The 27,928-nt window shown below is 47.9% G+C and overlaps 1 long non-coding RNA gene across 2 annotated transcripts; it reads left to right on the top strand.

Annotated features, from left to right (window-relative positions):
- Positions 1-5,957: 5,957 nt before the first annotated feature.
- Gm33201 lies at positions 5,958-26,982 on the top strand. Of its 2 annotated transcripts, none has more exons than XR_377910.2 (4): positions 5,958-6,107; positions 16,568-16,713; positions 18,638-18,805; positions 25,826-26,982. It is a non-coding gene; the product is annotated as a predicted gene, 33201 (long non-coding RNA). The 2 variants fall into 2 exon arrangements; XR_869308.1 differs by lacking the exon at positions 5,958-6,107 and adding an exon at positions 12,935-13,098.
- The last annotated feature ends 946 nt before the right edge of the window (positions 26,983-27,928 follow it).

Raw genomic sequence — 27,928 nt, 5'->3', positions numbered from 1 at the left:
TATATATACACACACATGTGCATATACATGCACACATATATACACATTAAACCCCGTACACAGACATATACACACAGACATGTAACACATACACTCACACATACAAACACATGAATGTATGCACATATATGTATGTATACACAGCACATACACAATGTAAATCACCATTCTAAAATCATACTCTCTAGGGCTCTGGCTACTCTATACAAAGTGTTTAGATTTTAATTGAATGAATAATCTGGCTCTTTGGCGGCATCAGCCACACTTCAAATGCTCAGTGGCCATATGTGGCTAGTGGCCACGATGTAAGACAGGGCAGAGAGAATATTTCCATTGCCGGAAATTGCACTGGACAGCACACTATTCTAGAACATTCTTGATTTTTAAATATTGCAGGCATACATACAGACAGATGGTACTATCCCCTTGGATGGGATAAAAATAAAATATATTCAACACTGAGGGTGTGTCAACATTGTTAGTAGTCCTGCTCATCTTTAATAAGTCAAGAATAAGGAGGGAGGTGGAGTTCAGTGCACAGATGCTCGGATGCTCGCCTAGTGTCTTGAGGCCCTGGGTCAGTGTAAGTACTTCACGTGCAAAAGGAAAGGGGGAGGGGGAGGAGGGAGAGGGGGAGGAGAAGGAAGGAGAGAGGGAGGAGGAAGGGGAGGGGGAGGGGGGAGAAGGAGGAGGAGGGGGAGGGGAGGAGAAGGGGAGGAAGAGGAAGGGGAGGGGAGGAGGAGGGAGAGGAGGAGGAGAAGGGGGAGGGGAAGGGGGAGGGGGAGGAGGAATTCCAGGCATGTGCCTGGCCAATCTCCATCATCCTGGCCAGTATTTAATAAATCTTGCTTCTAAATTGGCTCAAAAAAATTGTGGTAGTGATCTTTTTCTCATCTGGTTGGATTAGCACCACCTGTTGACCTTCCCCTCTTCCAACACACCCCTGTCCCATGGTTACTTAGAAGGCACACACCCAAAGACTGTGGTAAAGGCAATGCCAGCTTGTACCTCACCTTCTCCTGGCTGCCCAGGTGGCTGGCTTAACGAGGTGTAAGTCTAGCAGCTGGGCCGTAGTGTCATTATCTTACTACACAGCTTATCCCGAGCTGTACAAAAAAACCTCACCTGCCCTTCCCCTGGGAAAGCACAGGTTTGGCTCTGTGGCCAATCCCTTTCTGCCACCACACCCTCAAGGGGACAGTTAATTGACAACCCCAAACCTCCTCCCTGCTTACCTGCTACTTAACTAAGTACCTGCTTCTTATAGCTGGGCCCGGAGTCACATCAGTCACCTCTGGCTACTAAGTGCATTTCTGCATTGTGGTTCAAGGGGAGTGTGTGCCCGGCCAGCAGGGGAGAATGGATACAAAGACTATAACAGGGAAAAATGAACCAACAGGAACTTTCTTGTGTGCAAGCCTCCAACTAAATGCATTCTTTTATAAGAGGTGCCTTCGTCGTGGATGTTGCAAAGTATAATGTGGGTGGCAGGCAGGTACTGTGATGGACCCATGCCAACGTGTTCTCCTGAGAAATCCTGCCATGCAACAGACCTGGTTAAAAGGGGGGTTACTGGAGGAAGGGAAGGGAGTGAGAGCCTGGAAAAGGGGTAGAGGCAGACAGATGGGACTAGAGCCATGAGGGCAGGTGAGGAGAACAGAGAAGGACAGAGAAAGGAGAGAGAGAGAGAGAGAGAGAGAGAGAGAGAGAGAGAGTTAGGGGTGGGGGAAGCATGTGGAAGCAGGGAGTGAAGGCCTACTGGGGTGAAAAGTAGTCCTTTGGTATGCAATCTGTACCTGGCAGCAGATAATGGTAGTAGGTGATGCTGTTGCTGGGTCCCTGGGAGGAGCATAGCAGAATTGCCTGTAAGCCCATCTCCCCAGAGAAGCTCTGGGGAGATGGCTCTGGGTAAAATTGCCACTCAGTTATTCTCCAGCACTCACATAAACCACCCAAACATGGCAGTCCACACCTGGATCTCCAGGGCTGGGGAGCTGGAGACAAGAGAAGCCCTGGGGTTAACCTGGGCTACAGAGTTAAGCGACAGACTAGCACCACCCAAACCCAAACGAAGTCAATCAAACAAACGAAGACCTCAAAAATTAAAACACAGCTTGGAGCTTGTATTTCTTTTCACTGGCCATTGCTCAGAGGCTGCCTTGCATGGACCCCACTGTTTATCTGGCTTCCTTTACAAGGTAGTGACTCAAAGCTGGGCTCCCTGCCAAGAGCTCTGTCAGATAAACGTGAGCTGTGTGGAAAGCTTGGAGCTCCGGTGAAGCAGTAAACAGCAGAGACCTTGGTTTTCCTCCATTGGCCGCATTGGTCGAGTGGACCATCCTTAGAGAGTACTGCATTTAGGGACCCTGACTTGTTGGAGAGGTGTGTGTGTGTGTGTGTGTGTGTGTGTGTGTGTGTGTGTTACAAGGCTGGCCCTGCCACACACATGCATGGTCCTGCATGGTAAGATGAGCTGAGACGTACTTAGCATTATGTGAAGTTTTTCCTGGGCCCATGCTGTGACAGACTCATGACTCTAAGCACATTATAACCAGTAGATTGTTTAATCCTCATAACAACACCCTAAGAGTCGCGTGTACAACTAACATGACCACCTTGCATGGTCAGTGTTGGCTGCTGAAGTCCTGCCCCTCAGTTCTGTGAAGGTGAGTGACTAGAGGGACCTTCAAAGTCCTATCGACTACACGTACAGCCCACCCTCTCCCTTTGGCCCTGTGCTCAATGACCTGTACCCTGCTCTTTTTGGAGGCCTTGACACAAGCAAACAATTGACCGTGGCCTCCATATCAGGTCTCAGGATATTTTCTGGATAACCGTTTTAGACAAACATGGTTGGTGGCCTTCATTGTCAGCTTGCCAGGAGTGGGAATCACCATGAAATCATAATTATGGCTCTGTCTGGGTGGGTGTGTTGGTTTGTTTTGTTTGTTTGTTTTTGTTTCTTTTTTCTTTTTATTTGACATAAGCTAGGGTTTTCTGAGAAGAGGCAACCTTAACTGAGAAAATGCTTCCGTCAGACTATCCTTAGGCAGATCTGTGGGGCTTTTTAAATTTAATTTAATTTTATTTTTTGGATAATGACTGATGTGGGAGGGCCCAGCCTGCTATGGGCTATTGCTACCTCCAGCCATTCAGTTCTGAGAGGCATTAAGGACAGTAGCTGAATGTGAGCCTGAGAGCAAGCAAGCTTTTGTTAGCCTTCAAGTGTCACAGAGGAGGAAAAAAGACTGGCCGGGCTCCGGTAGGACCTCCCAGGTAAGTTTGAGCTAGAGTCAAATCCATAGCCCGGTGTTAGACCCAAGCGACCCTTGAGCTCATCCCACTTAAGTTTTTGCAAAGGCTTTGTATCTCAAAGGCTCCCTGTCAAAATGAACCTCAGGCAGGTGGCACTTTTTCCTTTCAGTCCCTGAAGCATGTCAGAGATTTAGAGGCAGGTTATTAGGAAATCCCTTAAGGCCTTGGCTTTTGCCCTGGATAGACATTATCTAGTGATTGAGGACACTCGGGTAAAGAAGCCCAGTGCATGGGTCTGTGACTTAGCTTGGACTTCTATTACTGTGAGGAGACACCATGACCACGGGCAACTCTTATAAAGGAAAGAGTTTGTTGGGCTTGCCTACAGTTCAGAGGTTCCATCCATTGTCATCATGACAGGAGACACGGGCAGACAGGGTGCTGGAGAGGCAATTAAGAGTTCTATAACCAAATAGGCAGACAGCTTGAGGGAAAGGGCGCTTGCGTGTGTAAGGCCTCAAAACCTGCCTCAATGACATACTTCTAACAACAATGCTACACCCACTCCAACAAGGCCACACCTCCCAAAATGCCACTCCCTGTGAGTCTATGGGGTCATTTTCTTTCTTTTTCTTTCTTTTTTTTTTTTTAAAGATTTATTTATTTATTATATGTAAGTACACTGTAGCTGTCTTCCGACAGTCCAGAAGAGGGAGCCAGATCTCATTACGGGTGGTTGTGAGCCACCATGTGGTTGCTGGGATTTGAACTCCGGACCTTCGGAAGAGCAGTCGGGTGCTCTTACCCGCTGAGCCATCTCACCAGCCCCCTACCACAGTGTGTCTCACCTGGTCGCTCCTGGCTTTTATTCCATTCCCCTCCCCTCTCACTGCCCCTTCTGTCTTCGGTCTCATCCACTCCTGGGTATTAATTTGCCCCATATTTGGACAAGTTCCAAACCCATACCTACAGCCAGGACTTAGCTCCAGTCGGCCGACCTCTCTTTGTTTCACCGAAGCTCAGGCACTTGTTTTTTCCCTCAGGGGCCCTGTCCGGGTCCTGCAGGCTCTTCCCTGTTTCCCATCTGTTGCCTGTGTGGTCACACCTCCAGACTCACACATGCATCCTTCTGCAGAGATGGGCCTGGGCTCCAGCAGCTGCCCTTCAGAAAGACAGATGCCAGGTAATGACCCGTCTGTGTCCTCAGGCACTTGCGTGTCTGTCCCCCATAGATTACTAGTCTAGTGCAGGTCCCTCCTGCAAGCCGCCTGCAAAGCCCTCACCCCTGCAGCCTGGCTGAGGCTCCCCCTGCTTTCGTGACTCAGTGACTTCATTCACTGTGCTTCAGTCTAGAACACTGCATCCCCCAACCACTGTCACAATTTGTCCTTCGTTCACAGTCCATGGCTACTTCTGCTGTGCGGAGGACAGCGTTGAACCTTTGGCTGAACGCATGCTGATAGGGGTGACTCTGGTTTTCCCCTTTTCCTCAACCCCAGGTTTCACTGGTCCCTGCTGGGTGGACAACAGTTAGCTAGATCTGCTGTGCCGCTCAGCATCCTCAAGGCTTTATGTCAGCCCTTGGAAGAATCTTGGATGAGTTGTGGCTTCCCAGCAAGGGTTCAGGTTCAAACTCCCAGCCCAGAAGTGCAATCAGATTTGCAGACAGGGTTACAAAGAGGTCATGAGGATGGGTACTAATTAACAGGAGGGAGAGCCACACACTTGGGGAAGGAAGGTGATGGAGAGACCCAGAGGTAGTGACTGCAGGGGACACCCAGAAGCACTGGCAACACCAGGATCCGAGAGAAAGTTCTGGAACACATCTTTCCCTCAGAGCCTTCAGGGGAGCACATCTCAACTTCAGATTTCCTACCTCCAGGAGCAAGGAACTCCTGGAGGAGGCTGTTTAAGGTCATCTGGTTTACAGGAAAAGCTCTCTCACTCGATGGCTCTTTAAAAAAGAAAATCTTCCTTGCAAAGAGATCTTGGAATTGAGAAGCAATTCTCCGACCTTCTGAGGGCAGGATTGACAGTCACAAGTTCAAGTTGCTGAAATGACCTATGGAGGTGTGAAGGGAGCTCACCTTGTTAGGTGAGTGAGGTCAGGTTAGGCCCACTATGCCTGCAGGTTCCTTAAGACAGCTGGTTGGATGCCTGACAGTTGGTAGAGTCCGTTCTCCCCTTCTCTATACTTGCTGTTTCTACCTCTCAGCACCCCTCCTCTGTGATGTTTCCAATGAGAATGGCCCCCATAGGCTATTCATACATTTAAATGCTTGGTCACCAGGGAGTGGTACTATTTAATAGGAGGTGTGGCTTTGTTGGAGAAGTGTGTCTCTGGTGGTGGGCTTTGAGGTTTTCAAAAGCCTAAGCAGGGCCCAGAGGCTTTCTCTCTCCCTGCTGCCCACAGATCTGGATGTAGATCTCTCAGCTATTTCTCCAGCACCACATCTGCCTGCATGCCTCCATGCTTCCCAACCATGCTGAAAACGGACTAGACCTCCGAAACTGTAGGCAACCTCCAATTAAATACTTTCCTTTATGAGAATTGCCGTGGCCATGGTGTCTCTTCACAGCAAGAGCACTGACTAAGACAGACTTCCTCTTTCTTTTAGAAATTACCTGTTGCTATGGAGTCTCATGTATGATCTGTCAGGTGGCCCAGCTGCTCAGTCTCCCCTTCTGCACGTAGGTGGGATGGAAGAGAGGACCATTGACTCTCAGTGCTTGGCCGCAGTCTCATTGATGGAGACACGAGGCACCCAGTGCAGCCTGTCAGAATCCTATGGAATTCATCCATCAGATCCTAGGAGAGAATTCTCCATTCACTCAGAAAGCAGGAAGATGAGGTGAGCTCCCTCCAACCTATTCAGAGAAGAGAAACTTCTAATCCCAGAGAAAAGTAGCCTGAGCTGAGAAGGAATGAAAAGCCAGATCTAGGCGGGTTAGGGGGGGAGCGGGGGGGGGGGTGTTGGCTTGGGGAGTCGGGGGAGGGGGGGAGCTCCTTATTGGTAGATTCACCAGACATACACAAATTGTCATGTGTATGAATCAAAAATTTCCCCCTTTTAACCTAAGTGTTGAGGGGGTTTTTGTCACTATCCCAACCTACAGGAGTCTGAAGAATGACATCCACCAAGCCACTTATCTGGGAAATTGCTAAGTGGATTATACCCAGAAGTCCTCTGGGTCAGATTTCAGAGTACTGCTCTTATGGAAAGCTTCTAGCATTAAATGGAAGTGCCAAGGAGAGAGAGAGAGCCAAGAGAGGAAGGGCATGGACCAAGCAAAGCCCCATTCAGTGTATATGGTCATGGAAAAGGCTGTTGGGAAGGGACTGCGTCAGAGGACCATGATGGTGTGCTTATGGGGAGTGATGATGGGAAATTCTTTACTATCAACCAGCCAGTGAGAAACCTAGAGGCTAGCAGCTTCCCCTGCGGAGAGGGCACCAAAGCCTCCTGTGTTGGCAGGGAGGACTTGCATTGCTCAGTTGATGGTGGTGACCTTATCTAACCTTTGCTTTGGTTCAAGTGGATTCCACTTTATATCCTTCAGTACAAGAATAAGAGCTGTAGCAGGTCTTTGGCTCTGCGTGTCCTCCTCAGCGTGAGGCAAGCCAGTCCCTGCTTCTTACAGAGCACTCCTCTCACCCCACTTAGGCCCATTGGAATTTTCCAAAAGCAGTTTTAACTGCACTTGACTTTTGGCCTTTGGGAACATTTAGAACCTCTGACCTTTGGGAACATTTGACTTGGTGTTAGTAGTTTTCCTTGTTCCCAGGACAAAAAATACCTGAGAGACATGAGTGAAGAGGAAAGCAGTTCTTTTGCCTCACCCTTCCAAAGGTTTCTGGCCACCCTGGTCGGGAAGGCACAGCAGCTGGGTCCAGTTCCTAGTGATAGTCAGAACTGCAGCAAAAAGTAAAAAGTAAAAAGCCAGCCCCTACATCCCAAAGTTTACACAACTTTCCTAAGCACTGCCGCCAGCTGGAGACCACAGGCTCTTACCTGAGAGCCCAGGGGGCAGGTTGGGGAGCTGGAGGAGGGCGGTTCCTATGCAAAGCAGAACCAGAACAGAACCTGATTCCATGAATTAGGTGACACCACAGCAGACCATTACCAAAGCACACAAAGAAGCTGAGTATGTGTGTGAGTTTGTACGTGTGCGTGTGCGTGTGCGTGTGTGTGTGTGTGTGTGTGTGCGTGTGCGCGCTTGTGTTCTCAGCTCAAAAATCTGTCCTATCGAGATGAAGCAAGTTGAGGCTCAATATTTAAAAGCCATATGATAACTTGGCTCTGTAATGTTTGGAATCAAACTCCCTCGTAGCTGCCTCTCCTCCTCTGGGTGGTTGTACATGATATACATATCAAGATGCCTGGTGATGGCTATGTGGGAGAATAATCCTCTCAGCCCGATTTACCGGGCAGCTTTGATCTCACTGAACAAACCTTCACCTCAGCCAGGGACCGCTGTCATTGACTCCGTGAGGGGCTTTGCTTGCGGCTGCGCTGTTTTGTGTGAGGTGGGTGCTTGTTGTTCTCCTGGCCTGCGGTGCTTTTTAATTGGAATGAACTTTATTTGGTCTGATTTCCTGAAATAGAATACAGGGCCTGCCTCAGATAGTCTATCAGCACAGAGGGAGAGCTGCCCCTGCACTCATGCCTTAGCTGTGTAGGGAGAGATTGCGGTGAGTTGTGGGGGAGGACCTTCATTTCAGCTCTGATACCAGAGCCTCTGGTGGATGTTTAGAGAGAAACCGCAAATTTGACATGCTGTCTCCACCCAAAACCCCAAGCCTAACTAAGCCCCTTCTAACAAGGCATTTCCAAAGCACCGTGGAGTAGTTAGCTCTTCCTATCCGCTACTCCCCAAGTGAGCTATTTTTCAAGAGAACATCAGTGTCTGTTAGCCTCTAGGTCCCCAACTGGATCTGATCTGTGTGCGCGCCTTGTTTGTCCTGGTTCGTTTTGGCTAAATAACACTTGGAGCTGACAACCAGGCAAGCAGAGTCTGTGTCAGGCACAATCCCCTGAGATAGGGTGTGAGCAGGAATTCTGCAGTGAAGGGATTTTAGAAGACGTAGCTAATCAAGCTGTCTCCCTGTGTAAAGGAACAAACCCAGCAACCCCTCACTGTGAACGTGCTCCGCTTCTACTGAATAACAGCAAAAAGAAAGGCTTGTTAGCCGCCCAGGCCCGGTTCTGGCAGGTGGGACACAGCAATTGCTTGCCAAAATGTGAGCCCATGGGACTATTTGAAGGGAGGATGGCCAGGAAGCACGAAGCTGCCATACAGAGGAACCCGCTGCGCTGCTCTTACGATGATCCTCTTCCTTCAGTCGAGCCCACTTTGGATTTCTTCCCTTCTGTGATTGATTTGTTTGTTTGTCTTGAGACAGCAGCTCCCGCTAAAGCCCAGGCTGGCCTGGAACTCTTAATCCTCTTGCCTCGGCCTCTCCCGTGCAGAGTGCAGATGGGCATCTTGAAGCTCATCTTCCTTTCATTTGATTGACTGTTTTCCTCCTCATCGTCTTGCTGCTTAATGATCTCAGCCCCAGGCTTCCAAGGCAACTGGCCAAGAAGATTAAGTTGGTGTTTGAAGTTGAGCAGCTCTCTTCTCGCATACCTCTCCCCTCTCTTCTCCTTTCACATCCCACAACCTCAGAATCGTGGCCACACAGCACCAATCTTTCAACCCACTCAAGCCTGTCTTTCTAAAACCCCAATGCTTCTTGAGGTTTGACTCGGAGCCAGTTCCCAACAAGCATTCTTTACAGAGGGCTGGAGAGAGAGACAGAGAGAGACTGGGAGAGGGAGAGGGAGAGGGAGAGGGAGAGGGAGAGGGAGAGGGAGAGGGAGAGGGAGAGGGAGAGGGAGAGGGGAGTTTTAGCTTGTAAGCCAGGCTGTTTCTCTTGCAGCCCTTTCCATCCTATTGGCCTGCCAATGATACAGTAACAACAAAGCACTAACAAGCACTTGTGCTTATGTTTCAATAAAACTTTATTTATAACAAGAGGCAACAGGCACAATATGCCTTGAAGGATAAATATAATGAGTCTGTGTGTATGCCAGCAGAAACCCCTGCCAGCTTGCACTGAAGGAGAGGGGACAAGAAGAATGGAGGCAGTCAAATTCCAAAATTCTATACACATGAAACAAACAGGCTGGTGGAACAATCCAACTGCAAACAAGAGTGACCTTGGGTGGTTAGTTTTTGTCAACTTGGCACAAACTAGAGTCACCTGGGAAGAGGGAACCTTGATTGAGGAATTATCTCCATCAAATTTGCCCATAGGCATGTCTGTGGGACATTTTGTTGACTGATTGTTGATGTGGAAGGGGTGGGTGGTGCCATCCCCAGGCAGGTGATCCTGGGTTATAAAAGAAAGTTATCTGAGCAAGCCATGAGGAGCAAATCAGTAATCCGCACTCCGTGGTTCCTGATACACCCACTTGAGCACATTCCCTCCCATCCTGTCTTCCCTCAAAGGTGAACTGTAAGCCAAATAATGTCTTTCCTCCCCAAGTTGCTTTTCATCCACGTTTTATGACAACTGAAAGTCATGCTGTCCTTCCCGAGGAAGGAAGGAAGGAAGACTCTGAGACTGAGCCATGAACCCAGAGGGTAGAGCCAAGAGCCGGTCCTGAACCAGCTTGGGTTTGACTGGATTTACAACCAGCTTGGGGCAAGCCCCTTCCTTTTCCTTCCAAGGTCCTGCCTGTTTGAGAGAGCGAGGCTGTGGCTGCTGTATCTTGTATTACTCAGTCCCTTCCTCTAAATTGAAACCTTCTCTCTTGGAGGCACTAGAGGAATTCACCTAACTTACCAGACGAATGAAGTCACAAAGTCACAAGAGTGGAAGTCTCCTCCTTGATCTTTAGCTAAGTGCAATGGTGGCTAAGGAGAGGAGATCTTTTCAGTGTACCCAGCTGCCTGAGTTGTGCTGGAACCCCAGGGATGTAGATTTTCTAAGTGGTTGCCCATGACTGGGTGGGCTCTCAGTGATGCAACTGCCTGTGAGTCACCCCAGGAAACTTACTGCACTAAGCTGGACCTGCATGGAAGGGTTTTTGGATCTGTCCTTGGTGCCCTGTTTGGGGTGAATGGGTATTTGTTCACACCTCCCCCAGGAAAAGCCACAGGACATACTGTACCTAGGGGCAGCTGACTAACTACTCACTGGCTTCTTTCCCAGGTACACAGATGACAAGAATCTGTACCCCCATTTAGAATCTACCCGAGTCTTACTCCCATCTAAATGAGATGAGATGATGATATTTGAGAGTTGACTGTTGAGTCCAAGGTGAGACTCGGGACTTGAACCGGTGCTGGAATGTGCTGGGCGTTCTGAGGAATGGGACCAGTGAGGCTGAGACACCGGCAAATCCTGGGGGATCAGAATGCCTTATATGGTAAAGTGGGCTTTGTGGTTATGACCGAAGTAGGACTCTTGAGATAGTAGATGACCATAGTGCACCCAATATTAACTCAAGAATCCTTGCAAGAGGGAGGCATGACTGCTCATAGTAAGGAATGGAGAGAAGAAAGATGCTGTATGCCTGGCTGGTGGCTTGCAAGATGAAGTGGGGGATGCAGGAAGCCTCTGGATCTTGGAAGAACAAGGACAGATTCTCTGTAGTTTCCAGAAGAAAGGCAAACCTGCCAACACCTTCACTCACTTCATTTCACTTTTGACTCTATAAAGATAATGTATTGTGCATACATATTATTTTAAGTTTGCTGCAATTTAAAATTTTAATTCTTTCTGTGCATGTGCATGCATGCATGTGGGTGTGAATGTGTGCATGTGTATGTGGTGTGTGTGTGTGTGCACGCGTGTGTGATACCATGTCTGTGGAGGTCATAGAACAACGTGCAGGAAGAAGTCAACATTTTCCTTCCACCCTGTAGGTGGGTCCCAAGGATCCAACTCAGCTTGTCAGATTTGACAGCCAGTACCTTTACATGCTGAGCCACCTCGCTGGCCCCAATCCCTCAAAGTTTACTATGCTTTGTGATGGCAACAGAGGAAGCTGTTACAAGTTTTGCCAACCACTACTCTAGTCACAAAACTATGGCGGGCTTCTGGGCGTGTCTCTCTCGGTGTTCACCACGGTCCTTTGGGAGCAGGTATGAGCATCCTTACAGGCATTTTGGAAAATGCTGCCTGTAGGAATATGCTCCAGAGCCCACATTTCTGTTACATTGCCTTGGTTGGACACAATCCCATCATGTTCGCCTCAGAGGGCCTCCTCCACAGATCCTGCTTATCATACTCACCTCTCCTGGATCTGCACCAAGCTCTGGAAGCTTCCCAGTGCTTCAGTCAGCCTGTTTTCCATTGACTCAGCCCCTGGACTCTAAGACTTAACAAGTGATTAGGTTGGCTTTACATTCAAAGGTAGGTTTTTTTTTTTTTTTAAAAAAAAAAAAAAGATGCCAATTTCAGATGAATCAACATCTCTTCCTCTGAAAAACACTTTCCTTTGATGAAATACACACCTTTATCCAGGTTGTAGACTCTCTGTCTCTCTGTCTCTCTGTCTCTCTCTCTGTCTCTCTCTCTCTCTGTCTCTCTCTGTCTCTGTCTCTCTCTCTCTCTCTCTCTCTCTCACACACACACACACACACACACACACACACACACACACGGTATAAAATACCATCTTTTGGGAGAAGGAAACTATCTATCTGCAAGAAGCCAGGAAGAGCCCTTAGCAGAACAGGAAGCCATCAGCACCTTGGTCTTGAGTTTCTCAGCCTCTGCAACTATGAGACCATGACCCAGTCTCTGATATTAACTATAGCAGCCAACACAACCAAGGGAATATACAGAGTAAAATCTAAGCCCCAAAGCAGCATTTAAAGTCACAGCTGTAACCAGCCTGTACAGATGTGATGCAGGGGTCACATGGGAAATAGGACAACACAGTCTGGTGAGCCGCCCTGGTGACTCTTCTCTGTTGGTACTTATGCCCATTGAGCTAGCCATTTGCTTTTAACCAACAAAACAGAGCTAACATGCCATTCACAGTCTCTTTACTACATCTTGCTTCAGACTCCCCCAACCCTTGCCAGCTCTGTGGAGGCCAGTTGTCCTGCTGAGAACTGTTCAAGGCTCACCTGGCAAGAACTGGCTACGGTGACCTCCAAGTGTCAGCAAGAAGGACCCAACCTTCTGTGCGAGTGAAGAGCTAGATCCGCCAACAGCTATGCAAACTTGAAAGTGGAACTTTCCCAGTCAAGGCCCACAAACCCCCAAATCCAGGACTCCATCTGGAACACAGTAGTGCAGAGGACGTCAGAAGCCACAGCTTAACATAACTTCTAGAAGCTGTGGAATCACAGACCGGTGCTCTTGTCAGCTGCTAAAATGCTGATAGCCACAGAGAGATAGCAGGTTGAGTATGTGGATTTAGAACTCCCCAACACAGGTCATAGTTTTGTAAGCTTGCCTCCTCCCCTTCCTCCTCCTCTTCCTCTTCCTCCTCCTCTCCCTTCTCATCCTCTTCCTCCTCCTTCTCTTTGTCCTCCTCTTCTTCCTTCTCCACCACCTCTTCACATCATGTCCATATAAAGAGCTTGTGTTTTCTTAGGTACAGAATGGAATGATGTCAGAGCTTACCTGCATTTCCCTTGCTGTGACCAAACAACTAACAAGAATCAACTCAAGGGAGGAAGGGTTTATTTTTAGCTCACAGGTTGAGATGATACAGTCCACCATGATGAAGAAGGACGTGACTCCTGCAGTCACGAAGCAGCGTTGCGGAGAAGCAGAGTCAGGCTACAGAATCTCACCCTCTGCCCCCACCACATACCAGCTTTCCCCACCTAAAGGTACTCCAACCCTTTTGAAACAGCAGCAGCAGCTAGGGAAGAAGGGGTTAAGTTCACAAGCCTCTGGAGCACGTTTCAAACCATAGAGTGAGAAGTATCCTGTTATTGATAGCAGTTGGCATTTTCTTGAGACAGCATCTCTAGCCCAAGCTGGCCTTATCTAACTCAGTGTGTAGCTGAGGATGGCTTTGAACTTCTGGTCCTCCTACCTCTATCCCTCAAGTACTGGGATTATAGGATTACACCATGCCCATCATTATTTAATGTTCGAGACTGAACTCAAGGCTTCATGCATGCTGGGCAAGCACATTACCAACTGAGCTATATCCCTGGCCTGCAGTTAATATTTTTTTTTAAATGTCAAGGGATCTCAGAAAGGGGAAACTTAATTTTCCTTGGAATTAGAGCAAAATAATTTAAAATTACCCCCTGTGCAGGGCTCTTCACTCTATGAAAGCCCATGAAATAATCATCAAGTTTGACAGCTATTGCAAGGATGCCTGACTACAGACAATGTTGTCCCCCTGGGGCTTTTCCTGGTTGGCACCACTGGTAGGAGGTACTGTGTGCAGGAGCCAGCGGCGCTGCTTTTGTCTGGATGTAGACAGGGGAGTGTGGTACGCAGGGCAAGCGATTATCAGTCTTGAATGTCAACAGTGCTGGAGTCCTTGGTTATCGTTAGGTGATAGAATTGATTGTCAACTTGACAGGATTCAGTGTTACCTAGGAGACAAGCCTCCAAGCATGCCTAGGAGGGATTATCTAAATTAGATTCCTAATTTAATTGGGGTGGGAAGACCTATCCTAAATGTTGGCAGCACTGTTTGTGACCTGGGGCTCCCTGCTGAGGGCCACACCCGTGTCTCTGCCTCCTGACTTGGGTGCAGTGTGACAGACCAGCTGACTGAGGAGGCTCCTGCTTCGTTAAGTTTTCCATGATGATGGCTGGAGGATGGCTGGCCCCTCACACCTTAAGCAAAATAATCCTTCTGAAAGTTGCTTTTGTTGGGGTATTTTATGGCAGCAACAGGAAAAGTAGCTTAAGTGTCACACAGGATCTCTAGAGAGGAAAACAGGGGTGAGAAGGGCTGGACTGCGTCGCGTTGGGCACAAGTCAAGCAACGCTTTCTCCACCCATTCCTTACTTCCCAGACAGGTCTTGAGACTCCTGTGTTTCAGCCCAGAGAAAACAGTCAGGATTGCCAGCCCACTGGTGGGGGCATCATGATGGAACATTTTGGTGCAGGACGGCATCTGGTTTGCTCAGGCACAGAGATGGTCTGTCCCACTTGGTAGGGGAGACGAGGGTCAGGTGGATGTCCTGTTCTGTCCAATGTCCCAGACACTCTTGACAACATACAAGCTGTTTATTCTCACATAGAGAATTTCTACTGTTGTTTTTCAGTTCTTGAAGAGATTGTAAATTAATTCAGACAATCATTCAAGCCCTATTTTTGCTAAGGTCTACTTCATTAAAATCTCCCCAGAGGAGCACACACAAATCTCTCAGCATCCTCACTGCATCCCATTGGATGACCAAGAAACAGCTTCAGCTTGCAGTAAGGTTGTTGGTCAGGGGGCACACAGTTTGCCAAGGACAGAGCTGGGCTTCAGAGCCAGGTCTTTTAACATCGAGTTCAGGTTCATCTCTACCCTGCCTGGCGCTAAGCCCCGGGTAAATAAAGGCTCCTTTTGGAAATAGGAGGTGTTTGCCATGGGAGAAAAGGCTGTCCGTAGCACAGGTGTGTTGTGTAAGGCTAGCTGGGGCACTAATCCCTCTATATTGCATAGTCCTAGGAGTGGGTACAGAAAGCAAGAAAGGTTCTGGGGGTGGGGCTTAGGGAAGGCAGCTGGGAGGCTGGGAAATGTTCTGGAAGGGATGTCACCTGAGCTTGGCTTAGCTGTAGGCAGAACAAAAGGTCAATGCCTCAAATCAAACAATAGCTTTCCGGACTTGCTGAAAGCTACTGCTGGCTCAAAATGCAAAAAAAAAAAAAAAAAAAAAAAAAAAAGGGGGGGGGACCCAGATCCAACACCAAGCAGTTCTAGGGGCATAACTCTGGTACCTTTCCCCTCCTCCCAAAGGCACAGGCAAGCTTCTAACTGGGGCAGGAGATATGTGTTAAAAGGGTCTTGATATCTTTTTTTTTTTTTTTTTTTTTTTTTTAGGCCCACTGGGCACAGCCGCTCCGGGAGGTGGAATCTGGGGAGTTTGCCTGAGTTTATCCCACACTGCTGCCACCTGGGGCGGGTGCTGGGCTGTGGGGAAGCCGGGAAACAGTCTGAGACCTGGGAAAGTTGGAGCTGGCTCAGGGGTCCCTGGGCCTGCAAACAGGCCAGGGCCATGAGGTTCTCAGACTCTTGGGCATCCAGGCACCGCTGGGAGTTACAGAAGAGCAGAGAAATGGAGTCGGGGCAGGGGGCGGGGGAGGAGGGGAGGTCGTGGGGCTGGGGTGGGGGTGGGGGTGGGGGGTGGGAGACAAGGAGAGCTTCAGCTCATCCCAACAGGCATGATTGCCCTGGCAGAGGTAGGCTTAGTGGTGGTTGTGGCTGGGAGGGCAGAGAGGTCCCTTCTACAGGAGATTAGGCTGCGACTCTGTAGGCTAAGGCTTTCCTCATGGGTCCCCACAAGGGATCTTGATGAAAAGAGACAGTCCAGGGTTCTAAACAGTTCATTGTCATGGCGGAAAATGGATGCATAAAACCATACTCCTTTTCTCCTAGGGTGGGCCTGAGATTAAATACCCTTTGTAGGAAGGAATGTCTGGGAAGGGAAGCTTATTGGCTAAGCTTCTATGTGAGGAGCAGGACACGTATTCCAAGCCAGGAATCTGGCAAGAAGCTGAGAGTCCTTAAGGTGTGTGTCCACTGAGTCTCCAGGTCTCAACCTGCTCTACCTTACCAAATTTCCTGGCATGGTTTTACGTCCCACACTTTCCTCTTTGGGGGGGATTTCAAGTTTAGGAGACAAGTCTCCTAGCTGCCATATCACCTTCATTTCTCAGCTTCTACTCATTTGCATAAAATGGCCAAAGCTGAAATCTCTTAGAAGAATCAAGCAATTGTGACAGCCGTAGTAGCGTCAAAGCGGATGCCTTGTCCGAAGGCCACACACATGGATGCCTTGTTTAGCCATTTGTTTGTTTGGCTTAATATTATTTTAATGTATGTGTCTGCGTGAGTGTTTGTCATCCATACACGGGTGCCTGCAGAAGCTGGAGGGTGTCAGAGTCTGTGGAGCTGGCATTATAGGTGGCTGTGAGATTCCCTGTAGGTTCTGGAAGTCAGACCTGGGTACTCTGATGCTCGGCCAGTGTTAGCCTTTGAGTTGTCTCTCCACCCCCACCTTCACCTCTACCTCCACCCCCTTTTTAAAAAGCCAGTGTCTGATGTAGCCTAGCTTGGCTTTGGATCACCCTGTTGCTACGGATGGCATTGAACTCTTGGTCGTTTTGCTCCCATTTTCCAGGCACCGGGATTAGAGTGCGCACCACCACAGCCAACATCAGTCCTGTTTTGTATGTTTGAAGGATGACTTGAGACTCTCAAGGCTGCAAGCTTGCATGCAGATAACGTAACTACATTCATTGATTTCATCCACTCCACAAATCCCCAGTAAGTACTGCCTCTTTATGAGCACTGTTTTGGGACCTGGGGGAACAGCCATGAACTTGGCATGATGTCTCCTGTGCTCATAGGGCTCACTGACTAGATTGGGAGCCAGGCCAGAAATAAGCAGCTGAAGAAGAAATAAGTTGAAATTTCAGGAAGAGCAAATATAGAATACTCAATTATATTTGAATTTCAGGAAATCTATAAGTATTTTAGAATATCTATATTCTCCCCAATATAATATTACACCCTGCAGTCTTTTGTTGTTTTTTTTAAACTTATTTTTAAACTTTATTTTATGTGGTTGAGGGTTTTGCCTGTGTTTATGTTTGTGTATCACATGCATATAGTGGTTGAAAAGGTCAGAAAAGGATGTCAAATCCCCTGGAACTAGATACACGGAAGTTGTGAGTCACCACGTGGGTGCTGAGAATCAAACCTGGATTTTCTAGAAGAGCAGCCAGTGCTCTTAACTGCTGAGTCATCCAACTCTCCAGCCCCGATTTTGGAGTCTTGTTTACCAAATGAGCAACCCTAAATCGATCCTAAAGGATGGTAGGGTGTTGTGTCACCCAGAGAAAGTACAAGAAAGACATGAATACTGTGTAATTCATTGCAAGGACTCAGCTTAGACAACGACAGGGACTGGCTAGTTCAGCAACTGTAGGGCTGGCCCCTGGGAAGGAGGCCTGGAAACTTCAAGATATAATGGAAGCCACAGTCTGAATGCAATTGTGTCTTCTTCCTGGCATCCTTGTATGTCAGGTCTTTTCTCTGGTTGGGTTCCTAACTCCAGTTATGGACTAAGTTACTGAAAGTATCTGTGTGTGAACTTTAATCATATCTACAAATCCCTACCCCAGCAAGTCTAGACTAGTGCTCTACCAGATAAATAGGGACCAGATGCTAGTCAAATTCACACACAAAGCAGAGAGATTATGAGGGGACAGGTGTCTACAGGGACAACTTCTGAAGTGCGGGCGTTTGAATTGAGACTTGAATGTTGAGGCTTAGAACATTAAACTGCCATTCTAAAAATATTCCAGATGGTAAGAAAGCCAGGTGGCTTCTCCCCTGGGCAGGGTTCCTCCAGTGGACCCAAGCCAGGAATTAGGTACAGACATTTGTCTGGGAGGCAGGGGAAGCCCTGGGGAGTATGGGACAAGAGAGAGAAGTCAGGCGAGAGAGCCATCAAGCCTCCGGTGACTGGACCTTCCTCCTGTTGTAGTACTCTGGAAAATGGCATGCGCATGTCCCATATACAGACTTCTGTTCTCCCTCTTCCCACTGCATTGCGGCTTCGGTGGGGAACTGTACTGGTTAGCCCTCAATCCGAGAGAGGTATCTATTTCCCCACAAGCCAGTGCACCTGGAACTCTGTGGCCCTGGGAAACGTGGAGGCCCTTGCTAGCTTGCTGTGTTAAAAGGATGCACCCTGCTTGATTTTCAATTTAGAGTTACCCTTTCTTTCTTTCCTCATCTCCTCCCTCCTCTCCTTTATCCTCTACCTCTTTTCCCTTTCTTTTACTCCCCTCCCCCCCCACTACTCAATGCATGCTGCCTTGAAAAGATTAAAATGAGGTAGATGTGTAAGTTATCCTCAGATGGATACAGGTGCATTATAGTCTAGAAAGGAATATGACTAAACAACTCACTCACGTACATTGACTTAATAAAACAAGGTCCCCTAAGGACCATCAAAGCCTCTAGCTGATCTTGCCCCCATGAGGATGTACCTTTCAAAACAGGATGGATGAACAGATAGACAGACATATATGCACATACATACCTATCATATATATATATATATATATATATAAAATTAAGTGGATGTATAGATAGGGGACACAAACATATCTAGATAGATAACAGGAGCCCGTTGGGCCCTCCTCTTTGACCTCCAAAGTTGGCTTTGCTCTCAATACAGAGATGCCAGAGAACAGCTCAACACTAGAGCTAGAGCATGCCTGCCGAGCCAGGCTTGGCCTGTCAAGCTGAAAACCACAAGAAGGGGAAATGCAGGACTCCAACATTCTCGAAAAGCCTGGCTTTCCTGCTGTGCCTACAAGTCAGCCAGAAGTCACCAAGAGAAGAGGTGAGTTTGGGTCAGACATTTCCGGGAATCCACCCAAAGGCACCTGCGGGTCACAGTCTGGAACAAGTCACTCTATGGGATGACTGCCTGAAACTCAGCTCACTCCAACTTGGTTGTATGAGTGACCCTTGGCCTGAAGTGAGCAGAATGTCTCTGAAGGCATGCCAGAGCTGGGGCAGAGCTGCCAGTCTACTCCTGGCCTGGTCCAAGTCAGGAGCCCATGGACCATGCTTTCTTACACTGATACAGCCATGCCCCACCCGTGCCCTTCTGGCTACCACCTCAGTGCCTGCTGACCTGGTCATACACTACCAGCAATTCTCTTTCCTTGCTGGGGAGTTCTCTTTGGCTGGTTTCCTTCTGAGCAGCCCTCAGTTGATTGTTGATAGAAGTGGGTATATAAGTATTCCTCCCCCCCCCCCCCCCAATACAGAGCAGCTCAGACGATGCATCCATTGCTACACTGATCCCAAGAGTTTCTTAAGTAGAACTGAGTGCCCTTCAGTTACAGGGGTGGTGGCTTAAAAGCATTTTTCTTTTCTTCTTTTCTTCTCTCTATGCCTGTCTCCTGATGTCTCCTTCCTTTTAAAATGAGCTACCAGCACTGCTGTCCTGATCTCAGAGACCACTTTTGGGAAGGCCAAACAAAGACAGTTGGCCATCCATCCATCAGCTGGCCTCCCATCCATCAGCTGGCCTCCCATCCATCAACATTCCTTCCATCCTCCTGTGTACCAAGTCTGTGTTCATACAGGTGATACGAACCTTTATATAAGAACCATATGTTAACCAATCACACCACGGGGGATTCTATATCACAGAGATTTTAATGCTGCCTTTGACTCTCCCTGGTGCCTTCCAGAACAACCTCTGGTTTCTGCATGGGAGCAGGCTAGGGGAGGGGGATTCCTGCTGAGACCGAGTTAGCATCCCTGGGCCTGCCTAGCAGCTGGCGCAAATTCACTTACTGCAAGTTCACAGCTTGGCTTTCTGATGTGTGTCTTGCCGCAGACTCCCAGGGGGCAGAGGAGTGGGGGAGCTCAAATAAAGGGAGCCACTGTCTAAGCATGGCACAGCTCATGATGCATCGCATGATGCAGAGGTTCTAGGTAGACACAGACTCTCTTGGGGCCAACACAAAGCCATCCCCAGTGCCAACTGACCTGGTTACTCACTGCCCCCATCTCCATGGTTGGGAGTTTCCTTTCCCTGGTTGAAGTCCTTGTGAGCAGCCTTTAACTGACAGCAGATGGGAGCAGGAGACGCTGCTCCTTCCCTCAGGTCAGAGGAGGGAAATTGTTCAGCCATTACAGTGCTTACCCCCTTACAAGTGTGAAGATGGAACTCAGGCCCAGAACCCATGTAAAAGAGCTAAGAGCTATGGTGGCTCATGCTTGCAATCCTAGAGCTAATGATGCGAAAACAGCTAGATCCCTGGGGTTTGCTGGCTGGCTAGCCCAGAATATTCTGAGAACTCCAGGCTACCAAGAGACTGTGTCTCAAAATACAAGATGGGAAGAGACTTGAGGGTTGACAGCAGAGGTTGACCTCTGGCTTAAACACACACACACACGCACGCACACGCGCACACACACACACACATACACGCACCTAGTTGGCAAGATTGTGTCTTTTCTGAGCATCTTTTCTGTTTTTCCTCATTACTCTGTATACTATTAACATAGTATTTGCATCCGACTAGGCTTGATCAGTAGTAATGATTCCAAGCATACAAGCAGATGTGCATAGGTTCTGTGCAGATGCCACGCTGTCATATATGAGGAACCAGAACATCTATAAGGGGAGACTAGAATCTATAGGGGTTGGCTATGCAAAAAGCATATGTGTTAGACGTCCCATCCAAGAATTTCTAGGTGCATTTAAAGACACAGAGAGATAGAAAAAGAGTCCAGCCCACTGCTCAGCTGGGCCTCCACAGTGGGATAGCTTGGTGCAGCTCCCAGACTCTCTTCTCTGTCTACCTTAACCATCTCCAAGGGAGAATCCTGAGCTGACCCAGCTTGGAGAGAAGCTTACATTAACCAAGTCACACATACCCCCATTCCACCTCTAGTGCCTGGGAGTCTGAGGCAAGGTAGAAATCAGAAAGTCAAGCTGTGAATTTGTAAGTGAATTTGCGCCAGTTCTAGGCAGGTCCAGGGATGCTAACTCCATCTCATCAGGATTCCCCCTCCCCTAGCCTGTTCCCACGCAGAAACCAGAGGTTATTCTGGAAGGCACCAGGGAGAGCCAAGGGCTGACACTTAAGACACACAGAGATTTTGAGGCTGGGAAGAGACAAATGGAGGGCCTCAGTAGGAGCCTCCCTGAGCACAAGATGTATTTTTGGATGATTCAACCAATCTGGAGAGCAGTGGGCTATGGGCATAAAACACAAAGTAGCAGTTCACTGTCGCCTGTGAGCCAACCGAAGGCCAGGGATAGCTAGGAAAGTGGCCCAAGACAAAATGGTAAACTTACTTCAGGCACTATGAGGCTTCTCTTTTGTATGTGTGACTGTGTCACACAACTCTCCAGCTTGAATGTTATAGATGATGATGTAATTTCTCAGTGACAAGAGGTTGGACACACCTTCTAGAGCTTGAGAATACTTGATACAAAGGAATAACACCAAGCACGGCAGTGCTTTATGTTTATATATAGTATACCACAGGCTCAGTGAAACATGCCACCCAAATTGTAACTTACTGTTTTCTTTATATATAAAAAAAAAAGTTACACTGTGGCTTACATGAAGTTGCTCTTGAACAAGTATTGGCCTAGAAAGAGCCCCTGGCTTCTGCTCTCTTTGCATCTTCCCCAAACTCACCCTCAACAATTCCCGTGGAGCCCTGGGGAAAACTGGAGCCATTGCTCTGAGCAGGAACAAGCAGGCCCAGGGAGCCTTTGGGAGGAAGAAGGCAGGGCCCTGCCAAACGATTCCTTGCAAGAGCGGAGCTATTACCAGGGGTCCAGCTGGGCAGCCTACATCTCTGAGATGCCAGCCTGCTGTGCTCCAGCGCCTTCTGTCTGGGCCTCTTCAGTTCTTGCTCTGCTTCCTGCCCCATCCTTGGCGACAGGTGATTAGCAGAGCCAGCTGGCAGCTGGCAGTGCCGGGCACTGCCGCCAGAGAGCCAGGAGCCTGCCTGCCTTGGCTCCAGCCCTGCCTGACTTTCCACATAGAACTCCATTCAGCAAGTCTGTGAGGTGGCCCTGCTGGACGGCTGTGACCTCTCCATTCTCTTGGTGCCTTTTGGCAGGGACAGAGCCGCAGAAGAGAGTGTGCTCCTTACTGCTGACTCTCCTCCGTAAATATCTGGGCCCCTGGGCACAGAAGCTGCTTGTTGGTGGTGGGGGAGGGGATGCTAAAGGCCTCCGTGTCATCCAAGCCAAACACTCCTTTCACTTGGTTTTCCTTTTTTAAAGTTTGTCCTAGTTAGGATTACCCTTCCTGTGATGAACCGCCATGCCTAAAAGCCCCATGGGGAGGAAGGGAAGGAAGGAGATACATACCAAGCAATGATAAAATTCAGTTTATTTCACTGTTCCAAACAACAGTTCATTATCAAAAGCAGGGAGGTCAGAAATTCAAATAGGGAGAAACCTGGAGGCAGAGCTGTTGAGGAGGCCACGGACAGGTGCTGCCTACTGGCTTGCTCACTCTGCTTTCTTATAGAACCCAGGACTACGGGGCCAGGGGTGGCACTGGCCATAATGGGCAAGCCCTCCCCCATCAATCACTAATTAAGAAAATGCCTCACAGACTTGCCTACAGCCATATTTTATGGAGACATTTTCTCAACTGAGGCTCCATTCTCTCTGATGACCCCAGCTCATATCAAGTTGATGTAAAACTAGACAGTGCAGCATAACAGCATATAGTAACTATAAATAATAATAAGCATTTTGATTTAGTGTGTGTGTAATAGAGCTAGAACTAATGACAGACAGACAGACAGACAGACAGACAGATTCTCCCTTTCTACCCTCTTGAGACTGGGCCTCTCTTGTTTCTGCTGCTGGGCTATGCACTCCAGCCTAGCTGGCCCACACTTTTTGAGCGACTCTCCCGTCTGCACCTGCTATCTCCTAAGATGCACAGCACTGCTACTATGTTAGCCAATGTTTAAAATGTGGGTTCCAGGGATTGTACTTGGATCACGGCAGCTTTCTGATTGAGCTCTTTTACCAACTGAGCCATCTCCGTGGCCCTCATTATTACATTTGCATACATGTATATAATATGCTTAATCATATCCACTCTTCATTACCATCTCTTCACCCGTCCCCCACCCATCTCTTCCTCTTCCTAACTAGTTGCCCTTCTACTTCTGTGTCCCTCACCCCCCTTTTCTTGCACCAGTGAGTTTAGTTAGAGTTACTTAGAGCATGGGCAGCTCTTCAGGGAGTATACCACTGAAGACAACGTCTCCTCCCTCAGTGATCAGTAACTGCATATAAGCCCTTGGAGGGGGGGCTCTCTGGTTGTTTCATTGCTGCATTACATACAGGACATTACATATATACAGTATATTACATACATATAGTATATATTGTACATTATACGCATACAGTATACATACCGTACATTATGTACATACATTATATAGTATATTACATACATACAGTACATACAGCACATTACATATATACAGTACATTCATACATACAGTATATACAGCATATTATATATATACAGTACACAGAGTGCATTACATACATATACTACATACAGCCTATTACCTACAATAAATATGGTGCCTTATATGCATGCAGTACATACAGCATATTACATATAATACATTGCATATATACAGTATATTACACACATACAGTTGGCTACATAATAGAGTCTGCATAGTGCATTACATATATACAGTGCATATATACAGTGTATATACAGTATATATACAGTGCATTGCATGGATATAGTACATACAATACACACAGTACATACAGCACATTGCATACATACAGTACATTAACAGAGAGTAAGTTACACGAGGCCAAGTGAAGTGATCAGTACTGGCTCTCCTAGTGTCTCCTGTACTTGTAGGAGACTCTGCACAGTATCTATCTGGTGAATGGGAGAGAGGGAAGGAAGGAGGGGAGGAAAAAAGAAGAAATGAATGAGGAACAGATGAAGGAAGGATGGGAGGACAATACCTTAAAAAATTTTGACTTTCCCAATTACTCCTAATTCTGACAGTCCATCACACTGTAAGTCACTCATGGTTTGTTTCTTCCCATAAAGGCTGAAGCTGGGAGCCAAGCCCTGGCTTCCCACAGTGGGCCTTGCACAGTGTAAGTAAGGCAGGTTGGTGGATGCGTGTGTGGAGGAGAGAGGTGACAGCCGGGGCTGCTGCCTGCTTCACCTTGGTCCCAGTGGGTCCAGGACCATGACACTTCTTTAGTCGGCAACCCCATACTCAGATGCAGGAGACTGACGCAGGGGGCCCCAGGGAGTCAGACACAGGCTGAGGCAAACACTGGCATGGAAGATCTACATCCTTCTGTGTGATTGGCTGGCAACCTGGCTACGAGTGCCTCCCAGCAGATGGCTATGAGAAAGACGCCTGGGCACAGCCTGGCTGCCATGTGGCTCCCTGGCACAGGACGGATGGCAGCCTTCCCAGAGACCTGGAGCCCTTGTCTCACTTGGCTCTGTCCCCATGGTCCTATGTTCCCTCCCTTCCCTAGGGTGGAGTCTTTCTGTGTATCTGGGACTATGGAAAGTCTGGGACTAGGGAAAGTGTGTTTATTCTTCATGTGTACACACATCTAGCTCTGCCTTAAAGACAAACTGTAGATTTTCTGCCCCCCTTCACAGTGTTTTCTCATTCTGCAGTGACTGCTTCCCCCAAAGCAGTGGGTGACTCTGTCTGTCTGTCTGTCTGGTGAGAGAGAAGCTTGGGCTAGGGACCACTTTTCCAGCTTCCATGTGCGTCTCCATCCTCCCAGGACACCACTCAGCTGCAGACTCCACCAGGCTGCAGCAAGGTCAAACAGTCCAGTTATTGAAAATTCTCAGGCAATGTCAATGCTAGAGACCCAAGGCTCCCTCAAAGAAGGGAGGGAAGGAGCTGAGAGGGAGGCAGGGGAAAGGGAAGGAAGGAAAGAGAGAAGAAAGGTAACAGGGAATGAAGGAAGAAAGAAATCTAGATGTGGAGGGAGCATGGAAGAGAGGGAAGAAGGTGAGGAAGGAAGAGAGGGACAGAAAGAAGGGAATGAGAGAAAAGAGGGGAGAGGAAGGTAAAAGAGTGGAGAGACAAGAAGCAAGGGAGGAATGGAAAAGCCAGGGAAGTGAAAGGGATGAAGGAAGGAGGGAAGGACAAGGGAGAGACAGGGGAGGAGGAAGAAGAGGCTGAGAGGGAAGAAGCAAGAAGGAAAAGAAAGGAAAGGGGCTGTGAACAGGAAGAACAATCATCAATAATTAAAAACATTCAGCCGGGCGTGGTGGCGCACGCCTTTAATCCCAGCACTTGGGAGGCAGAGGCAGGCGGATTTCTGAGTTCGAGGCCAGCCTGGTCTACAAAGTGAGTTCCAGGACAGCCAGAGCTACACAGAGAAACCCTGTCTCAAAAAACCAAAACAAACAAACAAACAAAAAAAACATTCTTGTACTATAATCAAGGCCTTGCTCTAGGAACAAGTTTAGGGGTGGGATGTAGCTAACTGGTCAGATCTTCTACTTTTGTTCCAAAGTGAGGCCAAACCACAGACATTGAAGTGTTTGTTACCAGCAATCATTTTCATAGCTGGACGAAGGAGGGAGGTGTGGCCACGGAAAGCTTTTCTCCTATTGTTTCACCCTACCCACCAGCTCCTGAGACTGTCACTTACAGATGTGGTGGAAGGTACCACACGGAGCCCCATTCCCTGGCCATCTGCCCCTGGCTACAGAACGACTCAGCCACCCTGCTTCTCCCACATAACCCTTTTCCCAGGGCTTCTGGCCAGTGGAGCTAAAGGAGGGAGATGGCTTTGGCCCTGAAATGGTGTTTTCCTTTTCCTTGGCAGAGATCCAGGACCCAGAGCTCATTTGGGAGCACAGCAGAACAAGGCAAGAGGACCCTTGAGTGGCCTGCTCTTACAATGCTGAGAATCTAGCGGGCTTGGACATTGGGGTTGCCAAGGGACAGCCGTCCTTCACAGGCATCGTGTTGTCTACTGTGTTCTGAAGTGGGGAGTCAGCAGCAGCCCCGAGTGGATCAGAAGCTCAAGAGCTCTTCTCCGATACTTATCCTTCACCTATTGGGATCTTCAGATCCATAAGAGTCTTTGTATATTTCCTTTTGAGCCAAATGCCAGCCAGCCGTGTGAACTCTCCAGAAAAGAAATAGAGGAGGACTCAGGGGGGAGACATGGATACTCTGCCCATGAATGGTGTTGGCTGCATAGGTTTATGTCAGAAGTAGAGTTGCCTGACTTTCTAGCTGTCTACCTAGGGTCAGAACAGGAAGCCCAGGTGCCTTTGAGTGGCATGGGAAGGTACGGGAGCCAGTAGGGCTGGATAGACAATGATGACAGCACAGCAAAATGACAACTTCTGATGGAGGCGGGGAGAGATGTGGGGAATGTCCCCCAAAGCCTCAGAACATTCTACAACTATTGTTTTGAGTAGTAATAATGGAGGGCTTCCTAAGGAGGTACCACATGCCAGGCACACTCTTTGTGTGTTTTCCCTTCTTTGACTCTTACCATGATCCTGTGAGGAGGTATTTTAGGAGTCTCCTCTATCCATGGGGTGTATGTTCTATGGCCCCCAAAGAATGTCTGAAACCACAGATACTACTGAAGCTAGTTTATATTACATTCGTTCCATATACATACCAAACGATGATAAAATTCAGTATATAAATAAGACACAGGAAGAATTTAACAATATTAACATAACGATGATAATGTTATCCATAATAAAAGCTGTGTGACTGTGCCCCCCAATATATCTTATTGAACTTTCACATTTTATAATTTAAGGTGGTGCTTCCCACTTCTCTTTGGATGATTCAAATTGCTCTCATGGATATTACTGTGTGTTGTGGTACAAAAAGGGAACACTTACATTTGACTGCAGTACTGTACTGTACTATAATGTACTGTATGGACTATATTATACTATACTATACACGGGGCTAGGCAAAACAGAGCAGGATGTATAAAAGTAGCATTTTACTCTCCAGATGTAATTGTTGTCTCAGAGGCTTACTGCTGAATAAACTCACTCTTTCTAGTTCTTTCTTTCTGAACTCTGGCTGGCTGGCTGGTTCAACTTAGCTGTTCTGGCTCAAACTCCTCTCCAAGCTGACTCATTCAAACTTGCTTTTCTCAGCTTCTGACTGAATTGCTCTGTTTGTCAAAATTGCCTCTGAACTCCACGAACTGAATGGCACTGACTGCATAGAACTGAACTGAACTGAACTGAACTGAACTGAACTGAACTGAAAACTGAACTGAACTGCTCTGCACTCAACTAAACTCAACGGAACTGATGGACTCTCTCCCTGCCCTTCTCTGAAGTTGCTTCTTTTTCCTGTGCTGTCCTCATAAGAGTTGGGTGTATCCTGTCTCTGACTCAATCTGTCAGCTCTTTCTCTGATTTGTCACTTTGTTTGCCCCTTAAGAGATGTCACTTTCAAATACTGCAGCCTTCTACAAACTAACTTTACCGTCATTGTTAGGGATTAAAGGTGTGTCTGTATTTCATTGAGATCTTACTGTAAATCCAGAGCGTGTTTGCATTCTGGCTGGATCATATCTTTGGATGTGATTCCTTTCCAGAGCAGCCATGTTGCTGGATTAAAACTCCTCAGTAAAAATGGAATGAGAATTCAGGAGAGAATGCAATTCAAAACTTACGAATTATTAATTTCTGGAATGACCCTTTAATATTCTCAAGTGGCTACAGGTAGCTGAATTCACAGATGGGTGGGATAGTGGATTAGGGGACTGAGACAATTAAGTAATCTTGATTGTCCAGTCAACAGGATATAGGATCATAGAAAAAAAAACTCTGAGAGTATCCTTTGCTTCTCAGCTGAAGATGCCATGTGACCAGCTGCCCCAAGCTCATGCTTGGCTTCCCCACCATGTTGGACTGAGCCTTCAAACTGTGAGCCAAAA

Source organism: Mus musculus, chromosome 6, assembly GCF_000001635.26.
Source record: "Mus musculus strain C57BL/6J chromosome 6, GRCm38.p6 C57BL/6J".
Taxonomy (NCBI): Eukaryota; Metazoa; Chordata; class Mammalia; order Rodentia; family Muridae; genus Mus; species Mus musculus.
This window is presented reverse-complemented; position numbering and strand designations above follow the sequence as displayed.